This window comes from Lygodium microphyllum, chromosome 12 (genome assembly GCF_053477565.2).
Source record: "Lygodium microphyllum isolate KBCC chromosome 12, Lygodium_microphyllum_v1.1.10, whole genome shotgun sequence".
NCBI lineage: Eukaryota > Viridiplantae > Streptophyta > Polypodiopsida > Schizaeales > Lygodiaceae > Lygodium > Lygodium microphyllum.
In genome coordinates, this window is record NC_141146.1 from 74,403,584 (window position 1) to 74,429,976 (window position 26,393).

Sequence of the window (26,393 nt, forward strand, 5' to 3'; positions counted from 1 at the left end):
GTGTTCCACTCCATGGCTCTATCAAGGGAAAGATGATTCAAACATAGATACTATTTGAAGTCCTTGCACTCACCTTGCAACCAATTATTAGTCCAACTATTAAGCCTCTAACAAGAAGTCCCTCTCTTCAACTAACCCCTTTTCAACAATTGTGGCAGAGACTAAAAAATATGTAACTATATTAGGTTGATCAAACAAAAGAAAATTACATTTTTTGCACTTTTTCTTAGAGAAACAAGCATACCATTTCAATGGTGCACTCACAATAAAATATTAAAAAACAATTTATTCATGAAAAACTCATACAAGGGATTTTTTTAATAGTCCTTGAATATAGGTGATACAAAGAGTTTTGTTTTAATGAATGCTCCAAGCCATCAAACCTTCTACCTTGACAACGACTAAAATTCTATGTTGTTACCCAACCATAATATGCCTTGCTCTAATTTAGCATACCCACCCCTAGCAACCAAGCTAAGGGAGAGGAGGCTTGATAGTTGCTCGAATACCTATCCTGTGCAACACTGTTTCGTCCTTTAAGGATTACAGACTTAGCTAGCCAAGTGGCTTCCAAGTCTACATTCTAGAAAAATTTACGGCCTTGACCCCTAGGATCGACTTGAGGGACCTAGGACCTATTAATCTCTATTAGCAATCCAACACCCAACCATGAAGGTTCACTTTGCAAATCGAGGTTGAGAGTGGACTATCACCACACTTGGTTCAAAGAGAGTGAGAGACGAAGGGGAGTTGTGCTTGACCCTATAAAAATATTGAGGATGCATGCTAGGGTGGATCACTGATGAGCACAAATACAATCATAATGGACCATAAGTAATGACAAAAGAGAACAATTGATATTACTGAAGCATAATGTAAGTACAATTAAATGAGAGTGATGGGATAAAATGAATGTGGGGATGAGTGCCTTTTATAGGCTTACAATAGGTGGTATTGGTAGGTGACAGAGAGTGGAAAGGGACCATGGTATTCCAGCTCCCATGGTTTTAATCAAGCATGTATAAAGTGACCTAGCCTAAGGTTTATTTGCATTGTGATCCTTTGACTTGTTCCATGCAAAGAGGCTACAAAGCGGGTGTGAATGCACATTTCTCAAGAGACCCTCTACCTATAAGGCATAATCTCAACTTTGGTCCCCTAAAACAATGCTAGTCAGGTTCAATGATACAAACCCTAGGCAATCAACATTCGGCCATATTCCTATTTCCTTCTTCAATAAAGCACCTAACTAATTTGGCCACCCATCCATTGGATGGCACTGTCATGACAAGTGTCCACCCACTTTTCACACACCCACACACACACACCCATCATGCTTGGTTATTGCACTATTCTATTAAATGCCTTTAAATCACATACATGAAAACAATAAAAATAGTATTAAAAATCATAAGATAACCATCCTCGTGTTCAAGAGAGAAGGGATACTTCAACCCATCCCAATATAAATTCTCTTTCCTCTTGGTATCCCATCATTGGGTAACTTGACCCTAAACTAGGTTGAACCCATCTTATGATCCCTCCCTTCTAATCGGTGTCCCTTTAGTGCCTATCACCATGCACCATGCCCGTGGTGAAGGGGATGCAATGGCAGTGGAGAAGGAGAAGAGGAAGATGCGGGAGAGAAGAGCACACACAATGTAGGTGATGTACAACTGAATTGACAGCCTTATTGCACTATCATATTATATATGAATAAAGAATAGGTTTTTGGATGCTTGGCATATGTACATGTTCCAGATGAAAAGAGGAGAAAGCTCGATCCAAAGGCAGAAAAGGCCATTTTTATTGGGTATGCACAAGATAGGAAAGCGTACAAATGCTACAATCCTTCTACTCATGAGACATTGATCTCAAGAGATGTGGTATTTGATGAGCTAAAATCATGGCATGAGAAGAAGATCACTGTGATGAATGATGAGGATGGCTATCACGAGCCTTATGTACATGCAGGTACAAATGAAAGTGCAGCAATTTCTGGGCCTTCTAAAGATGCTACTACGTCAGTTAGTCCTTGGACAGGTAGATTGAGGACTTCAACATCTTTGTCCACTGACACGGGTATGTCAGTGAGGGGGAGAGATGTGGATAAAGGCAAAGGAAAACTTGATGATGTTACTGGGCCACTCACCTGTGGTTATGATTCACCTGGTACTGACAGCTTGGATAGTGAGTTTGGTATTCCATCAGTTGTGACTCCTGGTGTGAGACATAGATATAGACCACCTCATGAGAGAGGAGAGTCTCATACTGCACCTCAGTTGAGGAGATCAGAAAGAGTCAGGAAGCCTATGGATAGGCTTACATACAGTGGTTACACAGTGAGACGCTATGCATATATGGCAAAAGTCACTAGCTTCAAGGAACCCACAAAGTTTTCTGAAGCTATTTTGGATGATCATTGGTGTAAGGCAATGGATGATGAATATTCAGCATTGGCTGAAAATGACACTTGGGATTTGGTTGAATTGCCTGAAGGAAAAATGGCTATTGGTTGCAAATGGGTATACAAAGGTTATTCTCAGTTTATAGCAAACAGTTCATGTTAGCTTAAGCCTATGGAAGCTATGTGCAAGGGTGAACTCATATCTATGAAATGGGCTACTAAGTAACTAAGAACATTGGGGTTAGTAGTTGAAAATGAAGGCATTTCTGTTGGGGGTAAAGGCGCCTCTGCCATGCCGCCCCGTGTATTACTACACTGACAGTACCCGCCACTGCACACTGCAGGTGGCGGGCGCCCGTCACGTCACTTTATTCTTTATTCTTTTAGTGACAGTTTGAATAAAGGAAGGCCCGGTCACATATTGTGACTGTTGGAGTTCCTATTTCTTGTCTCTCTCTTTCTTGCTCTTGCTCTCCCGCCATAGCTCACGTGCAAGCTTCGATCCTTCTCACCTTTCAACTGGTATCAGAGCTTGGCATTCTCTTGCTCGAGCTCGACTCGGTGCTTCCCGACCTTCGCATCGACTCGCTTCACGCATTGGGTCTCCATCCCGGCAGCCATAGCCGACCTCTCGAGCTCCCGACTCTCCCCGGCTTCCCGAGCTCCATCCCGGCCTTCTTGAGCTTCATCAGGGCCTTGCCCTTGAGGTATTGCTTCAGCATTTGCAGGCATTTGAGTGTATTCTCAGTTTGAAACAGGGCAGGAACAAAGGGCAGCCACTCTTCTTGAGCTCCATAGCTCATATCTTCCCTCCCCTTTGCATTGGGCCTTCATGGCTTGCCTTGGGCCATCATTGAGCCCCCCACACTCAACATTCAGCCATGTGATTGGCAGCAGCACTCCAGGCCTCAACACGCTGAATATGGCGCCCATTTTCAGACTTTGACCTCCACGTTTTACAGTTGAATGCTTTGTTGCTCATGGAGCACTCATCATTGGCCTATTTGGAGGGCATTTGAGCCATTTTTGGATGTCATTTTGATGCTTTGGCTTGGCATTGAGGTTGGGAGCTGATCATTCTCAGTTTTGAAACTGTCATTTACTGCATAACAATGCTGGAAACAGGGCAGCACCCCTGACACTGACATTTGTTGCTTATGCCTCATTCCATTGGAGCTATTTGATGCCCGTATGCGGTCTACTTCCTACCCGGATGTATTGGGGATGTATGCATTTGGTTTGACCATGATTTTGGCTTGAATTCGGGGCTGAAATCTACTGTTTAGAACAGTAAATACATGCTGGAATAACAGTGGGCTGAAGGTACTTTACATGCTTTGGCACTTACCTACTGATACCGAATGTATGCTTTGGCATGATGTCTCTGACATTTGGGGACGACTTGGAGCATATATATGAGATTATGGGATGCTTTTGAGCTTTGCATTAGCTCCGTCTTCAGTGGCATTTGGATTGACTTGGCATGCTCGTGGACCGCCTATGCCTCATGTCTCTGCTTGATAGTTAGGCTTTTGCATTACATGCTTTGGTTCGTGACATATGCTATTTGGTTCATGTATGCCATATCGACATTTGGAGCTTGGATTTGGATTTATTTGAGCATTCCCGGCTTACTTGATCACTGATCTTGGTTGCTATTTGGATGTCATTGAGTTGACCGAGAGCTTATTTGGGCTTATGTATTGCTTCATGGTTAATACGACCGGTGCTTCATGTATGTCATGCTCTCTTGGATGCGCTTGATGCATTGACATGGTCACTTATCACTGGTGCTTTCTCTTGGGTTGTTTGAGCTTCTGAGCTCGCTTTGTACGCCTTTTGTGCCAGTGGGAGCATTTTACATGCTTGCTTGACCTTTGACAGTTGCATGCTATTGGAGCACTTACATGTATTTGGAGCAGTTTATGTCTTGAGCAGCTACATACGCATTGAGACTTTGGGATCATACTCCGATCTTTATGGATATGCATTGATGTACTCTTGGTTCACAGGATGCTTATGAGCTGAGTCTCATATTTGGATTTTTCTCTTTGAGCAGACACCTATTTGTGTCAGGTTTTGGCAGTTACAGGAACACTTTGCCTAGAGTGTCTGGGGGTGTGCCTTTCACTGGCAGATGTTATTTTGACATGCTTCGGTGTTGAGCTCATGTTCTTTTCACTGTCATTGGCCTTGCTTATGTCCGTTTCATGCCGGCTTTGGACCTAGCATTGTTTGCTTGACATTGGATCCTATTTTGGGACAGTTTGCTCTCTAGACTGCATACCTGCAATTTATTATAGCAAGCAGTTATTGGTGGACTGAGGTGTACTTTTCATGCTGAAATATCCTGATTTGGTGTACCGCACCTAGTACTAAGTGGGCAGTAACTTTTGGCACACTTTGCTCGCCCTTTGGACCCCGTTTTGGTCATTTTTGGGCATTTTCTGCAGTAAAACAGCCAGCAGTTTTACATTGTCTGTGCATTTCCAGCCTGCATTATGGCGACCTCTTCGACTGATAATGCCATATTTAACATCACAAAGTTGGATGGTACCAACTACTCTTATTGGAAGAGTCAAATTTGGTAGGTCTTGGTGTAGAAATCTCAGATTAAGCCACTTCGGTTGAGTGGGGAGCAGCCTGAAACTATGGACAATGACGACTGGCTTGAACTTGATGAGCTATGCAAGTCCACGATTGTATTGTCTCTCACTGAACAGGTACATTATAATGTATTTGAGGAAGCACAGAGTGCATGGGATCTATGGAATAAGATCAAGAATCTTTATGATAAGAAAAGTCCGGCGAGTCAGATGTATTGGTTGAAGCAGCTTATGGATCTGCGCTATACTGAAGAACCTGACTTCGCAGGATATCACCTTTGGAGAGGAAGTAACTCCTCTTTTCTTGCTTGGGACTCTGAATGAGTCATGGGATGTATTCCGCACTGCTCTTTGTGCCTCTAGTGCTACTCTAAAATTGGCAGATGTTGAGAGTGCTCTTCTTCAGGAAGAGGTGAATCGCAAAAACTTGGATGCCTCTCGTGGTAGTCCTGCTTTGACAATTAGAGGCAGGAATGACAGGTATGACCGTGGTAATGGCCGAGGCCGTGACTCGCAGAAGGGTCGGTCTAAATCTCGTGGCAAGTCGGGTAGTAAGTCGCGTGGGCGCAATGCAAATGTCACTTGTCATCATTGTGGGAAAAAGGGCCATATTAGACCACAGTGTCATGAGTTGCGCAAGAGAAGCGCAAGGATAAGGGGAAAGATAAAGTGCAGGAGAAGTCCTCTGATCGCAGCATAGTACCTGCAAAGTCCAGCGTCAAGATTGAGGAAATTAATGTCACGCAGACTGAGGAGTCCGATGGTGGTGATGAGTTTATACTTGCAGCTAGTTCTTCTGATGCTTCACACTTGACTGAGACATCTAGTATGTATGCACAGTGCTGGTTATTGGATTCAGGTGCGTCCTTCCATGTGACGCCTTACCATGAGTGGTTTCACTCTTACCGTACTGTATCTGGATCAGTCAGACTTGGAGATGACAGGTCTCTTGATATTGTGGGCTGTGGAGATATTCAGTTGCAGTTTTCCACTGGCAGTTCCTTTTTGCTCAGGGATGTACGTCATGTACCTGCGCTTACGCGCAGTCTTATGTCTGCATGACAGTTGGATGATGCAGGGTTTCATGTCTGTTTTGGGGATTCTGCCTGGAAAATTACCAAAGGCAGACTTGTGCTTGCTAGAGGCGCCAAGGCTGGCAGCCTCTATTCTCTTGTTGTATCTGGGTCTTCTGTAGACCATGTTTTGGCAGTGGGCTCTATCCCACATGTATCACTTTGGCATGCCCGTTTGGGGCATATGTCTTTGAAGGGAATGAAAATGTTATCTGGTTTGCAGTATCTTCCGCCTTTGGACTATGCACGTTTTGACTCGTGTGATCATTGTCTTTATGGTAAGCAGAATAGGTCTACGCATAAGAAATCGGGCAGGCCACGCATGAGTGAGCACTTGGCATTGGTGCATTCCGATGTTTGTGGGCCTATGCCTTGCATGTCTATGGGTGGCGCGAAGTACTTTGTTACCTTCATTGATGATTTTTCTAGGAAAGTGTGGGCTTATCCCATAAAGCAAAAGTCCGATGTCTTGGCAGTTTTTCAGCGTTGGCTTGCTCATGTTGAGAACCAGACTGGGTATAGGCTGAAATGCCTTAGGACTGACAATGGGGGAGAATATGTCTCACGTGCTTTTGAGCAGTTTTGTGATGACAGGGGTAATAAGCGTCAGTTGACCGCCCTTACACCCCACCCCAGAATGGTTTGGCTGAGCGCATGAACAGGACTATTCAGGAGCGTGTGCGCTCTATGCTTAGCCATGCAGGCCTACCCCCGAGTTTTTGGGCTGAGGCAGTTAGTACGGCAGTGCATGTCATAAACCGATCGCCTTCCAGTGGATTGGATTTCCAAGTTGCAGAGGAAGTTTGGGCTGGTAAACCACCCTCTTATGCGCATCTCCGTGTCTTTGGATGTGAGGCATTCTGCCATGTGCCCAAGGACAAGAGGAGTAAATTGGATCTAAAGAGCATTAAATGCATATTCCTTGGCTATGGTGAGTCAGGAGAGATGGGCTATCGCCTATGGGATCCGCAGGCACGGAAAATAGTAGGCAGCCATGATGTCGTCTTCCATGAAGACAAGATGCACAGGCAACCTGAGAAGGTGGTTGAGATCCGCAGAGTGATCTTTCAGGAGGAGCCTAGAGCTCTAGCACAGCTAGTACTACAGCTTGCAGCAGTTCCTCCACAGGGCCAGGGTGTTGGACAGGCAGTTAGACAGGCAGCAGAGCTTGCGGTGAGACGGTCTGCTAGAGACAGATGTCCACCTGACAGATTTCAACCCTCTATGCATTATGTTTTGGTTACAGATGCAGGAGAGCCTTTCACTTATGATGAGGCTATGCGCAGGGGTGACAGTCACTCCTGGGAGAGGGCTATGCAGTCTGAGATAGACTCCATGCATAAGAATGAGACTTGGGATTTGGTTGCCTTGCCTAAGGGCAAGAAGGCTTTGCCATGCAAGTGGGTGTACAAGCTAAAAAGTACCCCTGGACACCCCAAGCCGGCATACAAGGCTAGATTGGTAGCAAAGGGTTTTAAGCAGGAACATGGTGTGGACTTTGATGAGGTCTTCTCTCCTGTGGTTAAGATGACCACCCTGCGCTTAGTCTTGGCTTTGCTTGCACAGCTTGACTTAGATCTATATCAGATGGATGTCAAGACGGCTTTTCTACATGGGGACTTGCATGATGAGATCTATACGGATCAGCCTAAGGGCTTTGCAGAACCTGGCAGGGAGCACCTAGTGTGCAAGTTGAAGAAGAGCTTGTATGGCTTGAAGCAGGCACCTAGGGAATGGTATCATAAGTTTGATGCCTTTATGCAGTCACAGGGCTACAACAGGAGTGCTATGGATCCGTGTCTTTACACGAAGAAAGCCCGTGAAGGCAGTTTGCTTATCTTGGTACTCTATGTTGATGATATGCTGATAGCAGGGAAAGCTCATGATGAGCTAGATGCTCTTAAATCTCAGCTGAAGAAGAGCTTTGAGATGAAGGATTTGGGACAGGCCTCACATATACTTGGGATGCGTATTAAGCGCGATAGGCATCAGGGGCTTTTGTATCTCTCACAGCGGGAGTACATTCATAAAGTCCTTGAGCGCTTCCGCATGCAGGACGTAAAGCCTATTGGCTGTCCATTACCTTCTTATGTGAAGGTATCACAGGCCGATTGTCCGCAGAGAGATGAGCAGAGGGCCGAGATGGCCAAGATCCCTTATGCTTCAGCCGTGGGCAGTTTGATGTATGCCATGATAGCCACTCGTCCAGATATTGCGCATGCAGTTGCTGTTGTGGCACGCTATATGGCTACACCTGGCAGCAGACATTGGGATGCCGTGAAGGGTATCATGAGGTACCTGAAGGGCACAGCAGATATGTGTATTTGCTATGGCAGCCAGGATACAGGGGTCGTGGGGTACACTGACTCCGATTATGCAGGACATGCAGATAGTAGGAAGTCCACTTCTGGCTATGTATTCACCTATGCTGGAGGGGCTGTCTCTTGGATGTCTAGGGTTCAGAAGTGTACGGCTTTGTCTACCACTGAGGCCAAGTATGTTGCAGCCACTGAGGCTTGCAAGGCCATATGGTTAGGCCGTCTAGTTGCTGACCTTGGGATTGATGCTACACCTACACTGCATTCGGATTCTATGAGTGCCATTCAGTTGGCTAAGAATCCGGTCTTCCATGCGAAGACGAAACACATTGAGGTGAGGTATCACTTCATACGTGGTGTTGTGGAGGATAGGTCTGTTGACCTTGTCAAGATCTCCACTAACGAGAATCCTGCAGATCTGCTCACGAAGAGCCTCACTACTGAGCGCTTTGCCTTCCTCAGGAGGTTGATGGGCGTTGGATGAGATGTCGCTTTTCCTCATCCCTTGTACCTATGTACATTTGTACTGTCTTTTCTTTTTTTCTTTTCTCTCTCACTAGGGCAGATTAGCCTTTAAGTGGGAGGTTGTTGGGGGTAAAGGCGCCTCCGCCGTGCCGCCCAGTATATTACTACATTGACAGTACCCGCCACTGCACACTGCAGGTGGCGGGTGCCCGTCACGTCACTTTATTCTTTATTCTTTTAGTGACAGTTTGAATAAAGGAAGGCCCGGTCACACATTGTGACTGTTGGAGTTTCCATTTCTTGTCTCTCTCTTTCTTGCTCTTGCTCTCCCGCCATAGCTCGCGTGCAAGCTTTGATCCTTCTCACCTTTCAATTTCAAGCCTCTTTTATGGACTGAATATTATTGACACTATGACTGAAATTTCAGCAACCATACATGCAAAAAATGAAGTTGAAAATAGAGTGTTGTTAGTATGTTCTTTAGACATGTATGATGCTATATCATTGTTTGCTCAACAATAAGGATTACAATGGATTGCAGTAGTTGTGGAGATAAAGTATAAGATGGTTAACAAAAAGGTAAAATCAATTGATTTGCCACTTTCACCAGATAGTGAGGGTCTATATGAGAAATTGTCAAGACAGCCAAGTTTACATGATCCTAAAGATATAGGTCATCAGTTTATAGTTGAAACATTATAGGAATTGAAAGTTGGTGTAGAAGGGTTTCTTTTGTCTGTTGAAAGAGACTATTTTATGCACATGTTGGCTAGGCATGGGAAAGCATTTGCATTTCAGCCAGCTGAAATAGGTTGTGTGGATCCGAATGTTGCCTCTCTTATGGTAATATTTATTGTGCCACATGTACCATGAAACTTGAGGCCTATTCCAATGTCTAAAGCTTACTTGCCAAAGCTAATGGATTTGCTAAATGAAAATATTTACATGAAGATCTTGGAGCTCTCTTTAGCCCCATACTCAAACCATTGGTTTACTATGCCCAAAAAGAATGGGGCTTTGAGATTTATTCAAGGTATGGAGTCGGTCAATAAAGTGACCATAAGAAATGTAGGTGTAGGTCATGTGGTTGATGAATTTGTAGAGGCTTTTGTAGGTAAAGTGATCTATTCTTTGGGTGATCTTCACTCAAGGTATGATCAATTTCAACTTGCTTTGAGAGTAGGGATATCACAACCATGAAGACTCCCTTGGGGTTAGTACAAATGTGTACTCTCCCACAAGGTGCAACGAACTCAGTGGCACACATGACAAATACTATTATGAATAGGGTACTCATGGATTTTATACCACAATTTACAATGCCCTTCTTCAATGATGTTCCAATCAAAGGGTGTGCAATGTGGATGAAAGGAATGAAGAGATGGCTGTTCATGGGTGCAAAAAAATTGTTGCAGACCATATTGTGGATTGGAAAAGGATTTTAATGTGTCTAGAAGAGGTGCATTTAACTCTTTCTAGACAAAAGTTGGTATTTGGAGTTGAAGAGGTTTTGATTGTTGGGCATATGTGTGGCCTCTTTGGGCGAAGACCATCACTAGTGAAAATAGATAGGATTGATAGAATGCAAGATTTATGCATGAATGTATCTGAGGTACTAGATTCTTGGGTGCATGTGTGTTCTATTTGATATGGATCCCTCACTTTTTTGCACATGTAGCTAATGCTCTATATCAACTCTTGAGGAAAGGTCAAAGGTTTCATTGGGAAAGGAAGCATAAAAAAGAAATGAAGAAATTAAAGTGGCTCTTAAAATCTACTCCTACATTGAGAAAGGCTGATTATTCACATGGAAAGCCTGTCATTATTACTATTGATATGAGCCCAATCGGAATTGGATGGAAAATCGGGCAAGATGATGAGGAAGGAAAAAGATATGCAATTCACTTTGCTGCTAAAGTATTGATCAAATGAGAGAGAGAAGGTGTCCACAAGTAAAAAGAGAATTATGACAGCTCTTAAATGTGATAAGGAGTATTTTATGGATGCTCATGTAGTCATTGAGACTGATTGTTTACCAATATTGGGTATGATTACCAGTTGTGCTACCCCAGACATTTCTATGCTCTGGTGGATTGCATACATCAAATCTTTGAACCCTGAATTTCAACATATTGCAAGAAGAGATAACCTAATGGTGGTAGGCATGTTATCTCGAGCATGCTATGAGAACGAAGATGGGATGATGGATGAGGAGAAAGATGATGACTTTCTTGTAGCTGAAAATGATGTTTTGATTGGTGAAACTAAATTGGTAGCCATTGTAACTACAATTCCACCTCTCATGAATGCAAGGACAACATTAAATTCAGTAAATAGACCGGCTCATTTATCAAGCACAAGTGTTATAAGAGTGAATTTAGCAATGTAAGGAGTTGCTACAACACTATAACAAAAGAGATATCAAAGAGAAAACACTCTAGATACTATGTATCTTATATAAAAGTGTTTTTGGAAGACAAATATGTAGGAGAATGGCTAAGAATCTGTCAATACCTCAGCACATTAATAAAAAGAGATGAGTGATCAGATGAGGAGTTTAAGAAGATCGAGAGAAAAGCCTATGGGGTTTTCTTAAAATATGGATACTTGTGGAAACATACTAAGACGAAATAGGGTATGCCATTGAGAGTTTTGGATGATAGAGCTTCACAAGTAAATGTCATGCGAGAATTTCATGAAAGCTTATGGGCTGGCCATAGAGGTGTTTGGGATACTTTTGCAAAGATCCAAGAAAGATATTGGTGGTAGGGCATGTATAAAGATATTGCTTACTTTGTGGAAACATGTACGACATGTCAAATGTATTCATCTGTGAGACATCGGGATGGATTACAACCCACATATCCCTTTTCTCTTCATTTCAATTGGAAAGAAATTTAGAAGACCTATAGAGGCAGCGATTACAAAGTTAAGGGCAGCAAGGATACAAAACAAGAAATGGTTTGACAAAAGACATAGATTAAGGCCAAGAACCATACCAGATGGGGATTGCGTACGGGTTTATGATAACAGTTTAGACAACCAACATAGTGCCATGCGTAAAGTCTCTAAACAATGGTTCAGAGCCTATGTGGTAAGACATGTGTTTGATAATGCTACTTATGTATTAAATGAGCTGGATGGGATAGCCATAAAACTTTCGATAGCAAGGAAAAGAATCCAATCATTCAAGAGGTAGGAATAAACTACCTATGAGTTGCTAGAATTGGAAGAAAATAGTGGTCATGATACAAGGGCTAGCCAGGAAGATATGGAAGATGAAGAAGCAATGGATATGGTTGATGAGGATGAGGACTCAGAATCTAGTGATAACTAGGACTTTGGCACATATTGGAGGAGTGTAGGTTCAAAGGGGATAGATATCGTGTCGCTACACATGGACCCAGTGTGAAAAAACTTGGAGTGCATCATCATTCAACTTTCTTATGAATCTAGAGAGTCAATATCATCTTAGTCGTTAGTGCTAGTATCCATGGTATGGTTACTTCCAAAATACATGATTTTTTATAAGTGTAGCCTTTTTTTAATATTTTGGATATTATTTATTTTAAATATCACAAAAAGGTGTAGAAAACTTCTAGAATAGAGTGACATGAAAAAAGCAATTGGCTTTTTAGCCAATTTTGGAAGATCTCATGCAAAGAGAAGGGGCTTCCAAATTCACGTAGCAATGATCATAGTTTACAGGCAACAAACAACACTCTAAATGGGGAGAAAAAGGAGTGACCTGGGAGAATTCTGAGTAGTTGTCTTGAGGTTTTACCCCCCTTTTAGAGCCAATGGAACCATCATATTTGCCATCTGAGCAACAAAGAAGAAGCTAGTTTTTTATGCGCATTTTTGGTCTATTAGGGAGCTCCAGGAGATCTAATGCTTGGAGATTGCTTCTGAGTAGTCCTAGACAAGGATCTTGTTTATCTTCTCAGGTCCTATCAATACATAGTGCTTTGATTCATTGATCTTTGTTTTTATCTTGTGTACCTCTTATCTTTTTTTTCTCTCTTCTATCTCCTATTCTCTACTTTCTTCTCTCTCTAATCCTCAATGGATATAACCTTTTGACTAAAACCCCTTCGACATCGGTTTCTGTGGTGAAATAGGATGAAGAAATTCTTCATCTCATCCCCTAGACAATTCCTCTCATCTCCAACAATTACAAAATCAGAAAATCGATGGATTTGAGGGGCATTAAAAAATTATGTGTCTCCCCCGCTCCTCCCTTCATATGAGAAAAAACGTTTTTGTTAAGCCCCTAGCTTATTAAAAGTGAACCAATTTAGGTTTTGTATGTTCACACTACCAAAAAAATTGGTTCCAGCCTAGATGGAGGGCCAGATGAGCTCTAAATTGTGGAAGGAATAGATGCCTAGCTTTGTGGCATTGAAATCTATCAACTTGGAGCCCTCACTCTTTCCGACTCCCAAATCTGATAGCTGCTTTATAACACCAAACTCAATAGGGATTAAATGGGGAGTCAAACGGACTCTAATCAACAAACAGAGACTTGTGTTGGGTTCCTAGAATCGAAATCTATCCAGGAAAACTCCAGCTCATTAATCCACGCTCGTTTCATTTTCCATGAAAAATGGCTCTTTTATGCCTCCCGGGCCACTTTTGCACTTAAAAAATGGGCCTCAAAATCTAGCTCTCACATTAAGTATCAAATATTGGGAGAAATTTCAACACAAGTATACAAGTTTGTTGTGGATGAAGTTGGGAAACCAATCAATGATGTGGAATACCAGGAGTGAGGCATACAAAACTACACAAATGGGAGGAGCGCTGTCAAAGAGTTTACTGTCCATGATATAAATCATGGGATTCTTATGAACTCAGAAGAGTTTCACTGGGAATTATATGAGACATTTTCAGGCATTTTTATCCAATATCTACCTTAGTTATACAAGTTCTTTTGTATTTAGCATATAATTTACAGACATACTATGTACATTTATGAAAAATAAGTCTATGGGAACCTAAAACTTGGACATCTGGAAGTAATTGACAGTCTGATGGATAAATCACATTAATTCAGGTAGTACAAAAATATGGACAAAAACCCAAAAATGTTGCCAAAAACTGTCAAAAGTCCACTAGGTCCATACGGGACCAAAAGTAACCGACTAAGGTGACCAGCAGGTGACCTAGGCTGGTCAAAAAGTGACCAGGGTTGAAGCAGAGAGCAGCCCGCAATTTTTGGTGCAAAATGTGGGCTGCTCTGCCTGAGGAAAACTGGGAGAAAGCTGGAGCTGAGATGCATGGAATGGAGCATGCAAACTGAAGATTAACAGGCCAACAACTGAAGATGTTAACTTGGTGAGAGCTTCACTTCTCTGCCTCTTTGGTCTGACGAAAATGCATGCTGAAACTGTCTATAAAAGAGGGGAAATCTGAGAGAAGAGTATTCAGCCTGCTCTTATGCACGACTTCTCTCATCTTCTCTACCTTATTCTTGGTCCAATGAAGCCCCCAAGTACTTGAGTGACTTTGGGGCAAGCAAAGGGTGAGGATATTAAAGACTTATGGACTATTATGGGTTGGAATAACCAGTCATAAACAGGGCAGCCCACTATTTTGATCCATTTTTTATGAGCAAACATGGGTTTTTTATGATTGTAATAGAGGAAAATGACCTCTTTTCTTCAGGACATTATTCATAGATGATCAAGAGTGCTTCTTCTTGAGTTTATGCACTCATTTTGAATATGTTTATGGGCTGGAATTTTCTGTTTTAAAACAGGGCTGAAGCTAAAATTATTCTTTTTCAATCCATTTCATGCATCTTTGGCCCAAATCTTGGATGTATTTGATTCTAGCATCAATATACTTGTCCCAAAGGATTGAAATCCATCTTTTACATGTAATAAATGCCAGTAAAGCTTGCATTTGACATTCATAAATGAATTGGAAATCTGAAAATATCCTTTATGAAATGATGTATGTATCCTGAAGCATTTGATGTATTCAAGTTTGTCTTATCCCTTATGTTCATGTATGCTAAGTACAAAGTGAGAAGGCTTGAATTCCTCTTCCGTACCCAAACTATTTCTAATTCCCGAATCTTATTAAAACCCATTCCATTTTTTCTTTCTGAATCTTGAGTCCCAAACCCTTCTTCTGCCCTAAAAGCCCCGGTGGTAGACCTTCAACTCTTAATGCGACGACAGTGGTGAACCAGACGTGAAGGTCGGCTGCAGAAGAAGAAGTCCAATGGGAGAATCATCAAGCTCGGGAGGAGATGCTTTGCAACAGTTGGTGCATCTAATGCAAGAGAGCCAACAACAACAGCTGCAATTTCAGCAGCAGTTGCAATTGCAACAACAACGGAGACAAGAAGAAGAACGGATTGATGCTGCTGCCATTAAGGCCTTAGAAGCAGTTGGGCATGAGCTCAAGCAATTTAATGGGCAAAATGTGTCCTCTTTTATCCGTCTCTACACTGACAAGATGGTCTTCTTTGGAATTCCTCAACATGCATGGAGCCGTTACTTTGCCCACCTGGCTGTGCACGGCCTCCAGGACCGAATTCATGGTCTTTCCCAAAAAGATGCTGGATGGACTGTGTTCAAGAAGGCTCTTCGAGAAGAATTTTTCCTTGAAGATTCTGGCCTTATGACAAAAAAATCTTCAACGAATGGGTTGAAAGGCCCAATAAGGGTCTAACTGCTACTGCTCTTCATCGAGAGTTTGAAAGCAAATTTGCCCAACTAGATCCTGATGACCAACAAGGTATGGAAAGTCAAAAGATTGAGTTATTTTTAAAAGCTACAGATTCTTCTCTTCAGGAGAAATTGACCGATCGACTTGAAGACCCTGACTCTGAGTCGGGACTAAAGACTGCTTGGAGTGATGTCACTGAAGCAGTTAATATGATTGCTCGAAGAGAGCGATTGCGCCTAAGATGGGGTTCAACCCCTGTAACAACTGATTCTATGAAGGAGCCTGTTCCAGCCTCTCGACCTCCTGTCTCTATGGCCGAGCAACCAAGAAAGTCTGTTGTTCCTTCTCCAAAGAAGGATGTCATGGATGAGTTAATTAAAAGCATGCGGGATCTCCATCTTAATTTAACAGAAATTAATTCTAAAGTAGAAAGGCTTGATGTTAAAGTAGAATAAAGGGGTCGGTCATCCGCCCAAAGACCTGTACGAGAAGGCTTTAAAAGACGCTGCATTTGGTGTGATAGCCTTCAGCATGACAAGAGGGAGTGTGGAGCATTCCATGAAGCCAAAGCACAAAAATTAGTCTTTTGGAAGGATGGCAAAATTCATGTGACCGAAACCGTGCTTCCTCTTGAGCCAAACTTCGGTAACGGCGGCATGAAGAAAAGATTGGAGGATTTGGCAACAAGAACAGCCTATGCAGCTGTTGATGCTGCAACTTATGGGTTGCAAATTGAGCCGACTAATGAAATTGTTAAAGCATGTAAAACTAATGCAAAATCTAAAGTGTAGACGTAGGCCTTGGAACGCATGGAGCAAGGCAAGGCAACTAAGGATGATTTAACCACTGCCAGCCAATGTATTCGAGGAAGAATCGGATGGTCCGAGCCTGTGGATTCATTTTCAGCTTTTGCCCGGCTAGCTGAAATTAATAATCAAGAAGCCATGATAGAAGAAAAGAGAAGAAGAGAAGAAGAGAAGAAGAGAAGAAGATGTTGCCCGGTCCTTCTTCTTCAGGACCGACTAAACGCATAACAAGAAGCAAACCAGACCAACAGAAGGCTGCTGAAAATCCGCCGCCACCAAAATTTGACATGGGAGATGCCCCTCAAGCAAAGAAGACAGAAGGAAAAAGAAAAAGCAAACATCCTAGTTACAAGTTGCAGTCAGACATAGAGACCGCAACGGATCTTAAACGGATCCTAGAAGAAAGGATTCTTGGAAGTAGAATTGAATTCACATTAGGTGAAATTCTCGGTATTGCAAAATGAGGATTTCATGATGTAATAATTGATGTAATTAAACGAAAAAGACAAAATGTTGGTGAGGAAACTGAAGAATCTATACATGCTTTTTTGCAAGTACTTCATGTGTATTTGCAGGATGAAGAAAAGCTGAAAACTCAAGGGATTCGTTTGGAGGCAAGCAAAGAATTGATTGCGGCCATAGAAGCCAAAGATGAAGACATTTATGAAGCAGAAGCTGAAGAAGCCATAATGGTGGAGACTTCTCAATCTAAAGTGCAGCCCGTGCAAAAGAAATAGACTTTTCTTCACAACATGCAGGAAGAAAGTGAAACTCGCTTTATTCCAAGTAGTCACTATTCCCGTACCCATTGGGCAAGGGCGACTACTGAAACTGTTGTTTAAAATCGGTGAGAAAGAAACTCCATGCATTGCCCTTATAGACCATGGTTCAGAAATTAATGTTATGTCAAGAAGTCTCTATGAGAATGGTGGATGGCCCATTGACGTGGACCCAGGGTGGCGCATGAAGGCAGCCAATAACTCTTCTGGCGATCTTTATGCAGCATGTCCTTATGTACAAGTTACTATTGGTAACGTAAAAGATGAATTTCATTTCTTTGTTCAAGATTCTTGCAGTTATCCAATCATTCTTGGACAACCATTTATTTCCGAGTCTCGTTTAGAGACAAAGGCTCTTGATGATGGTTCATCATATGCTCGGATAAGAAGCAAGGATAATGATAAGGCTGTTCAATTCCTAACTATCTGTGTTAATCACCATTGGAATAGGGATCGATTGAGAGATCATCTCGTTCCTTCTAATGCCCGAGAATTTAAGGGTTTTCGGGTAGCGCTGCTATAAGTGGAGGCTATGGCAGTGCATCATGTCATAAAAAATTGCCTCCACATATGAAGGAGGCAAGGTCTAAAGCCGATTTGCAGGTTTTTTCAGCCAATGGAGTGGGCTGTTATAAACAATTTTCAGCCTGAACAGGGCTGAAAGAAAGTATTTGAGTCATATGGAGCAAGAACTGAAGCAAATTCATGTTTTACCTAGAGATGAAGAAATTTCAGGTCTATTTTATGGGCTGAATTATAATGATACAATGGCTGAAATTTATACAGCCGTTCATGCAGAAAATCAAGCTGAAAATCAGTCCATACAGGTATGTACATTGGATATGTATGACATAATTCAAGAATTTGCAGATTATGAAGCCTTTGGACAGCCAAACAAGGATGAAGCAAGAGTAGAAACAAAATATAAAACAGTTGATAAAAAGGTCAAGCCGGTAGCGACTCCTCTACCACCTGAAAGCGAAGGATTGGCAGAAAGGGTATCCAAACAACCAAGCCTTCGTGATCCTAAAGATATTGGCCATCAATTTACAGCTGAAAGTCTACAAAAGCTGAAAATTGGTGGACTCTTTCCTCTTGCCGGCTAAAAAACAAATTTTCTTGCAGATGTTGAAGAACCATGGTAAAGCCTTTTCAAGAAAAATTTTGATGGCAAAACATGTATAAAGACATTGAGCATTTTGTTGAGTCTTGTCATGCTTGTCAAATGTATTCTATGGTAAAGCATAGAGATTTGCTTCAGCCTACCTATCCTTTATCTATTCACTATAGATGGGTTATTGATTTAGTAACCATGCCTACATGAATTTGGAACATGAGATATCTAGTACTTGCTAGAGAAGATCTCACAAATCATGTGGAAGGAAAGGCCTTGACAACAAAGTCCACTCATGCTGTTTGCAGATTTTTACTTGAAGAAGTATTTTGCAAGTATGGATGTGTTGCTAAAGTAACTGCTGATAGAGGAGAATTGGATGCCGATGAAGCTCGCCATTTCTTTGCTCAATTGGGGATTAAGCTATCTCTTACTTCAGCCTACAACCCTGAAGGCAATGGTAAGAGTGAAAGAGGTCATCAACCAATTCTTAAAGCTTTAGCAAAATCATGCAAAGGAAAGTTGAGGGAATGGCCTAAAATGCTACCATTCGCATTATGGGCTGATAGAACAACCCATAGTGCAGTGACAGGATATATGCCAGCTGAACTCATGTATGGATAGCCACCTATTATGCCTATTGAGGAATCCATTGTCACATGGAGTATCTTGCCTTGGGATGAAGGCATGAACAGGGAAGAATTGCTGTCTTTACGCATAAGGCAACTTGAAAGAAGGCCAGAGGATGTTAAAATAGCCATTGAAAGGCTAAAAACAGCAAGATTAAAGAATAAGAAGAGGTTTGACAAGCACCATCGACTCCGTCTAAGAGCTATTCAAGAGAATGACTGGGTTCTTGTTTATGATAGCAGCCTGGATAATCAATATAGTGCTCATAGGAAGCTAGCCAAGCGATGATTTGGACCATATGTTGTAAAAGTAGTACATAATAATGCTACTTACTCTTTGGCTGAAATGGATGGGACCATGATAAAGACTCCAATAACTGGGAAACGAATCAAACTCTTCAAACGAAGAGAATCTTCAACTTATGAACTTGAAGACTTTGATACAAGCCCTTTACTCGAAGAGATGCAAGAAGACGAAGACTTAGAGAATGAAGATGAAGAAGAAGAAGACCCTCCTTGACCTGTAATCTTATGAAATGGTACATGCTGGAGGATGTGCAGGTTAGGAGGGGGTGAATGTCAAAGAGTTTACTGTCCATGATATAAATCATGGGATTCTTATGAACTCAGAAGAGTTTCATTGGGAATTATATGAGATATTTTCAGGCATTGTTATCCAATATCTACCTTAGTTATACAAGTTCTTTTGTATTTAGCATATAATTTACAGACATACTATGTACATTTATGAAAAATAAGTCTATGGGAACCTAAAACTTGGACATCTGGAAGTAATTGACAGTCTGCTGGATAAATCACATTAATTCAGGTACAAAAATATGGACAAAAACCCAAAAATGTTGCCAAAAACTGTCAAAAGTCCACTAGGTCCACACGGGACCAAAAGTAACTGACTAAGGTGACCAGCAGGTGACCTAGGCTAGTCAAAAAGTGACCAGGGTTGGAGCAGAGAGCAGCCCGTGATTTTTGGCACAAAATGCGGGCTGCTCTACCTGAGGGAAACTGGGAGAAAGCTGGAGCTGAGATGCATGGAATGGAGCATGCAAACTGAAGATTAACAGGCCAACACAATTGAGGATGTTAACTTGGTGAGAGCTCCACTTCTCTGCCTCTTTGGTCTGACGAAAATGCATGCTGAAACTATCTATAAAAGAGGGGAAATCTGAGAGAAGAGTATTCAGCCTGCTCTTATGCACGACTTCTCTCATCTTCTCTACCCTATTCTTGGTCCAATGAAGCCCGACTTGTGCCCAAGTACTTGATTGACTTTGGGGCAAGCAAAGGGTGAGGATATTGAAGACTTATGGACTGTTATGGGCTGGAATAACCAGTCATAAATAGGGCAGCCCACTATTTTGATCCATTTTTTATGAGCAAACATGGGTTTTTTATGATTGTAATAGAGGAAAATGACCTCTTTTCTTCAGGACAGTGTTCATAGATGATCAAGAGTGCTTCTTCTTGAGTTTATGCACTCATTTTGAATATGTTTATGGGCTGGAATTTTCTGTTTTAAAACAGGGCTGAAGCTAAAATTATTCTTTTTCAATCCATTTCATGCATCTTTGGCCCAAATCTTGGATGTATTTGATTCTAGCATCAATATACTTGTCCTAAAGGATTGAAATCCATCTTTGTACATGTAATAAATGCCAGTAGAGCTTGCATTTGACATTCATAAATGAATTGGAAATCTGAAAATATCCTTTATGAAATGATGTATGTATCCTGAAGCATTTGATGTATTCAAGTTTGTCTTATCCCTTCTGTTCATGTATGCTAAGTACAAAGTGAGAAGGCTTAAATTCCTCTTCTGTACCCAAACTATTTCTAATTCCCGAATCTTATTGAAACCCATTCCATTTTTCCTTTCTGAATCTTGAATCCCAAACCCTTCTTCTGCATAAAAGCCCCGGTGATAGACCTTCAACTCTTAACGCGACGACAGCGCATCTACTTGTCTTGGCTTTGGCACAAGGTCTAGGTGTAGATGAGGCATGGAATGGGAATGTATGGTGCTACATGGAGAAGATAATGATGTAGTGATGGTATATGTGGATAGTGGTAGAATGCCATAGATTTCTAAAGGTAGTGGGAGAATGCTAAGAAATAAATATTTTTCACAAGTATATCTCAAAATTCCTTACAAAATAGTAAGGATTCCCTTTATTAGCATTTTCCTTCTCAAAAGAATACAAAAACCCCAACATGGACATCTCTTGTTAAGAATTGGATTAGAACCATATCTATCAAGGGATACGGATAGCCTAATGTGGACTAGCAAGATGCCATACCTTACTTATTATTGCTAATTAAAATTATATACTACAATATGTCCTAGGCCTGGCACAAGTGATTCTAGGTATTAATGCTAACAAGAAGCTACATGATAGTAGGAAAGAGACTCCTATCTATGTAATAGCTCATGATTGAATTCACAAGCATATGAGCCTCTAGTGTACCTGTAGATAGAGATGCCAAAATGGACCATGATCCACATAAACATAGAATAAGTTCATGGGAAATGCTATGGGATGATCACAACTCACAATGGCATTCTATGTGTGAGGTGCCCGCCCATCGGCTTTCCAGGCACTCTTTTAGCGATCTATCGAGAAATGAATCTAAGCGTTGCTGCCCGGCACTCCCAGGGAATGTTCCGAGTTTTGTCACATAGGGTTTCCCGAATCCGCCTCGCAACGGAATATTCATGACCGATCCCATTAGCATCGACCTGAAATTCGGGCTCCTAGTTGTCAAGGTCTCCTGTTAGCCTTCTAGCATCGGGTTTTGGACATCCTACTTTATGCACAAATACCCAATCCAAAGCAGACCTATGCCGCACTTGGCTCAAAGAGAATGGGAAACGAGAGGGCTGCGCTCCTCAACCTCTCTGCCCATAGTCCATAGTCCCATTCCGGTCCCCTAAAACGGCACGAATCGGGTTCTAACTTATCAATACCTGAAGGTCGAATGATGATAAAAACTTGTGAGAAGCCTCCCAGTTCTCTGGGACCACCCTACCGTAGGACAAACCCGTCGGGAGTTCTGCCCACCCGCTTCCCTTAATAGCTTTAGTTTTCTAATTAGGTCCTACCACATCTATGTGTGACACTTAAAGTCAGCTTCATTAATTAAGCCTTTTAGGGAACAGGGTTCGTTTGCATAACTTATAGCACAGACACGAAAACAGAGCAAAGCAATCTATTGACAAACAAGTTCCTTAACTTATCTTCAAGTTAATCTTTGTCTCCCGCCCATATAGGAGAAATTATGTATCGCTTCTGTCCAACAAAAGTATCCCTTTTGCCCTGCAGAAGTAACTGGTCCAATTCACATGGCACCACAAACTCAATCCTTTATCTAGAATAGGATCTCCCAACATGCCCAGATGTTGGGGGCCACGGAGATCTTCAACTCCATTCTAGACCTAGCAAGGGGTGTCCAGAGCTCCAACTGACCCGCAAGCTGTTAGGAGCGAAACATCATTCCCGTGGTTGACCTTTTCACCCACTCGACCTTCGGCCCATGAATCGAGCAGTGCCCTCTCGGGTTAATCCACGGTGCGATCATGGAGGTGATCCACCCGTGCAATATATCCTTCCTTGATTAAATCCTTTAAGAATCAAGCACAAACAAGGCATTCAGCCCTAATATCATTCTCCAAGAAAACATTCCTTTATTCCCATGGCGACTTGTCACCACAAACCCTTGCCATGCATTTACCATAAATCACAAGCACTTGGAATAATCATCCAAACAACAACTAACAACCAGTTGAATATAAAAGCATTTAGGATGTTGTTCGATCAACCAACAAAACCAATTGCATTCTTTCCAACCAATGCAAGAATAGACGATATAAAATTTCCATTGTATATTTGCTCTCCGCCTTGGGATCTAAGAGCAATACCATGCAAAAATGTTCTTAACACTTCCTTCCTTCGGCTAGGTCATATGTTAAGGATTCAAACACTATTCATGATGTAAGTTCTATAGGCCACTTACCTTGATTGATAACCCAACCCTGGATTTGGATTGGCAAAAGTCATTGTTATCCAACGAATCTCAAGACATCTTACTTTTAACCCTTATGATTAATTTCTTGTACTAGCTCTTAGTCAAGTCATGAGGCAACTAGAAAATTATCCTCATATATCAAACATGTTATAGGCATAACATGTGAATACTTAATAAGATATGTGCAAGATGATCTCAAGTAATTAGACTCCAATAGGCCTTGCATTGAGCTAGAATCTAGTTTTTCTTAATATTTGGGCTCTTAGGCTAAGTACTTTTGAAGTATCTAAACTTTAAACTAGTACTTTCTATTCATGATTCTCAATGTCAAATTCTTTCAGTAATTATGCTATTTGTAACCCTTGACTATACTTTAATCTAGCACTTGTATGCACAATCTTTTAATGTCGTTCTTTTGATGACTATGCCATTCATTACTCTTGACTAATTCTTCCTTGTAATTGCTCTACCAGCAAATAAGTCATATGTAACTAGGTGCAATTATATTCCCTTAATATATGCACTTCACAAACTCCATCTTCTGAGTAGGTGAGATGAAATTTATCCTTTCCCATAACCTATACTCGTGCATCGTAGTATGGGGCCTAACATATCTCATACGAGAATCAAAGCAAACATCTATCAATTTGAAAATACATTACTTACGACTAGAACCGCAGTTGGATTGATAGTGATGCCTTTGCCCGAAGCCTTGTTGTTGGTTGCAGGATTGTCATCCGCACGCGACATTCTTTGCATGGAGGCCATCGTCCGCAAGTAGTCTCAAGAGATTATGAAGGTAGAATAGATTCAAGATGGGAGAGTGTAAGAGAAGATGGTTAAGTCGAGGATCGAGATAGAGGGAATTGAGCTAATTCTCTTCCTTGCAGCCTCTCGGGGTGACTTTCCTCTCTCTCTCTCTCTCTCTCTCTCTCTCTCTCTCTCTCTCTCTCTCTCAAGCTCTCTTTCAAGCTCTTCCTCACAATCGCTTGGAGGGGTATCCTTCTCTCTACCTCTCTCTCGCAGCCTCTCGGGGTCTCCTTATGCTTCCTTATGCCTCTCCCATGCCTCATATTTATAGTGAATTAGAGAAGAGGGCTTGTGGTTGAGAAGTGGAGCTCTTTGTGGAGGGGGATCTTGGAAAGATCAATGATCTGATGCTCAGATCATAAATCTGATGGTTCCATTGGCTCCGAAAGGGAGGTAAAACACCATGACACTTGGTTAGAAAGCTCTTTGTTCACTCCTTCTTCTTTTCTCTGTTCAAAGTGTTGTCCACTGCCTGTGTACTACGATCGCGGCATGCGCGATTTTGCAAATCCTCTCTTTATTTTTTTTCTTTTTATAAAATCTCCAAACTAACTAAAATATCACTTGTCTTTTCTTTTAAATGACATCTAGTTCTAAAAATCTCCTTATCTTTTTTTAAGGATAATATCTAAAATATACTAGTTTTGCCCAAAATCTAATATTTTTGGACCATCCAAACTATACACATTATCTTAGTGATTAATATAACTCATAAGTCTCGTTCACGTTGTAATTTACGTGAAGGGTGGCTACGGTCCTTATCAATCCGAGAAAAATATCAGATTTATGACTCTCGATTTTTCTAAATAAAATATTTTTAATTAAATAAAAATCCTCAATTATTAATGTTAATTAGTTTTTACCTTAATTAGTCTTTAGTTAGTAACCTTACTAACTTATTAATTGATTAACTAACTTTCAAACTAACCAACTAACTTTTATTGTGCAGAGATATTACATCCTCCTCCCCTTAGAGAAATCGAGATGTCCTCATCTTGAGAGAAACTGGGGGTATCATTTTGGAACCTGCGGGTTATGGTCCCACCATGCTTTCATTGCGTTACTCTAATCACTCATCACAGACATGCGGTTTTTTGAAAAAAAAACAACCTATTGTATTTGATATATCCGAGTCTTGATTACAAGAGAAATTTTATTGTAATTACATCTCATGGATATCTTCTAGATTTTTCCTAAGCACTTGGTATATTCTAGATCATTGGAGATTGTACAACTTCTTTTCTTGTAAGCTCAAGTTCTCTTCGAGTTCTATTGGGACAATTGATATAGTTATGTCCAATGTTGTGGCACTTGGAGCATCGGTGTTTAGGGTGCTTTGGACATTCCCTTTTAAAATGACCTAACTCCCTGCAATAGAAACAATGTGGAGCTTTATCACTTGCGGTCACAAGGTTCTTGGTTGTCCTTGGCAGGATTTTCTTCTTTAGACCAAAGTGTCCTAGGATTCTTTTAGCAGATTGGAGTGGTCCTTTATCTTGGAAACTACATTCCCAAATTGTCTTGTCCTTAGTTCGGGACTGAGCTCCATGGACAATTGGCTTTGCTTGTAATACTAAAGAATACTTCCAAGCTTCGACATTCTGGTAAGACCCTATCTATATTAGTTGAGAAGAAATGGCTTAAGAGAAATTCATTGCACATTATAACTATCATTCCTTGACAGAGTATCTCTAATCATTTACAAGTTCTAGGCTCAAAATAGATGCAACTCATAATACTCAAGTTAACTGTAGTTACAAGAGTAAAGTTTATTCCGATACAAGTTGTATTTCATGTCGACAAAATTTCTAGGATTTCTTATAATCCTGAAGTGGTGTAGTAGGTTCTAAGTCTTTGTCTTCACCTGATTCCTCTATATATCCGAAGACTGCACTTGTGTAGCTTCGTTTTCTTGGAGGCTCCGTATCTTTTGGACTTAAGTCAGGGCAATCTGCTTGGGCATGTCTTAGTTCATTGCAATGGAAACATTGACGATAGGGACATCTCCTACGAATGTGCCCTATCTCTCCACATGTATAGCATCTCTTACCCAGATCTCGAGAGTCATCTTTACTACAATTTCCCGATTTAAATTCTTGGATGATTGGATTCGCTCAGAGTAATGCGTCCTGCGGGTCCGCTGTTGAACGCATTGTTTCAAGACGGTGGTTTAGAGGAGTGTTTAGGCCATGGCAAAACTTGGATACTTGCTGCGCAATATCCATAGGTGGTGTATATTTTAGTAGGGTTACAAACTTTGAGTAGTAAGCTTCCAAAGTTAATTCCAGTTGCTTTAGCTTGAAGAATTCATTCATCTTCAAAGTCTGGTAGGTTGGCGGAAGGTATCGTTTGCGTACAGCATCTTTCAACTGAACCCAAGTAACAATGGATTCATAAACACCTTCATCTTTGCACCATTGCTTCCACCATAATCGAGCATGGCCAAGTAACTTAAGTTTGGCTATCATTTCTTGATTGGTAGAGGCAATTCCCGAAGCAAAGAAATAGTCATCCATCGAGTCAATCCATATCTCTACCTCTGTTGCGATGTCTATCCCTTCTCCATCAAACTTGGGTGCCTTAATTTGCTTGAGAAAGGATTTCTTCCCTTGCATGTCAACATTCGTGGGTGCAAAAGGTGCCTAACAATCAAGCCATAATGCT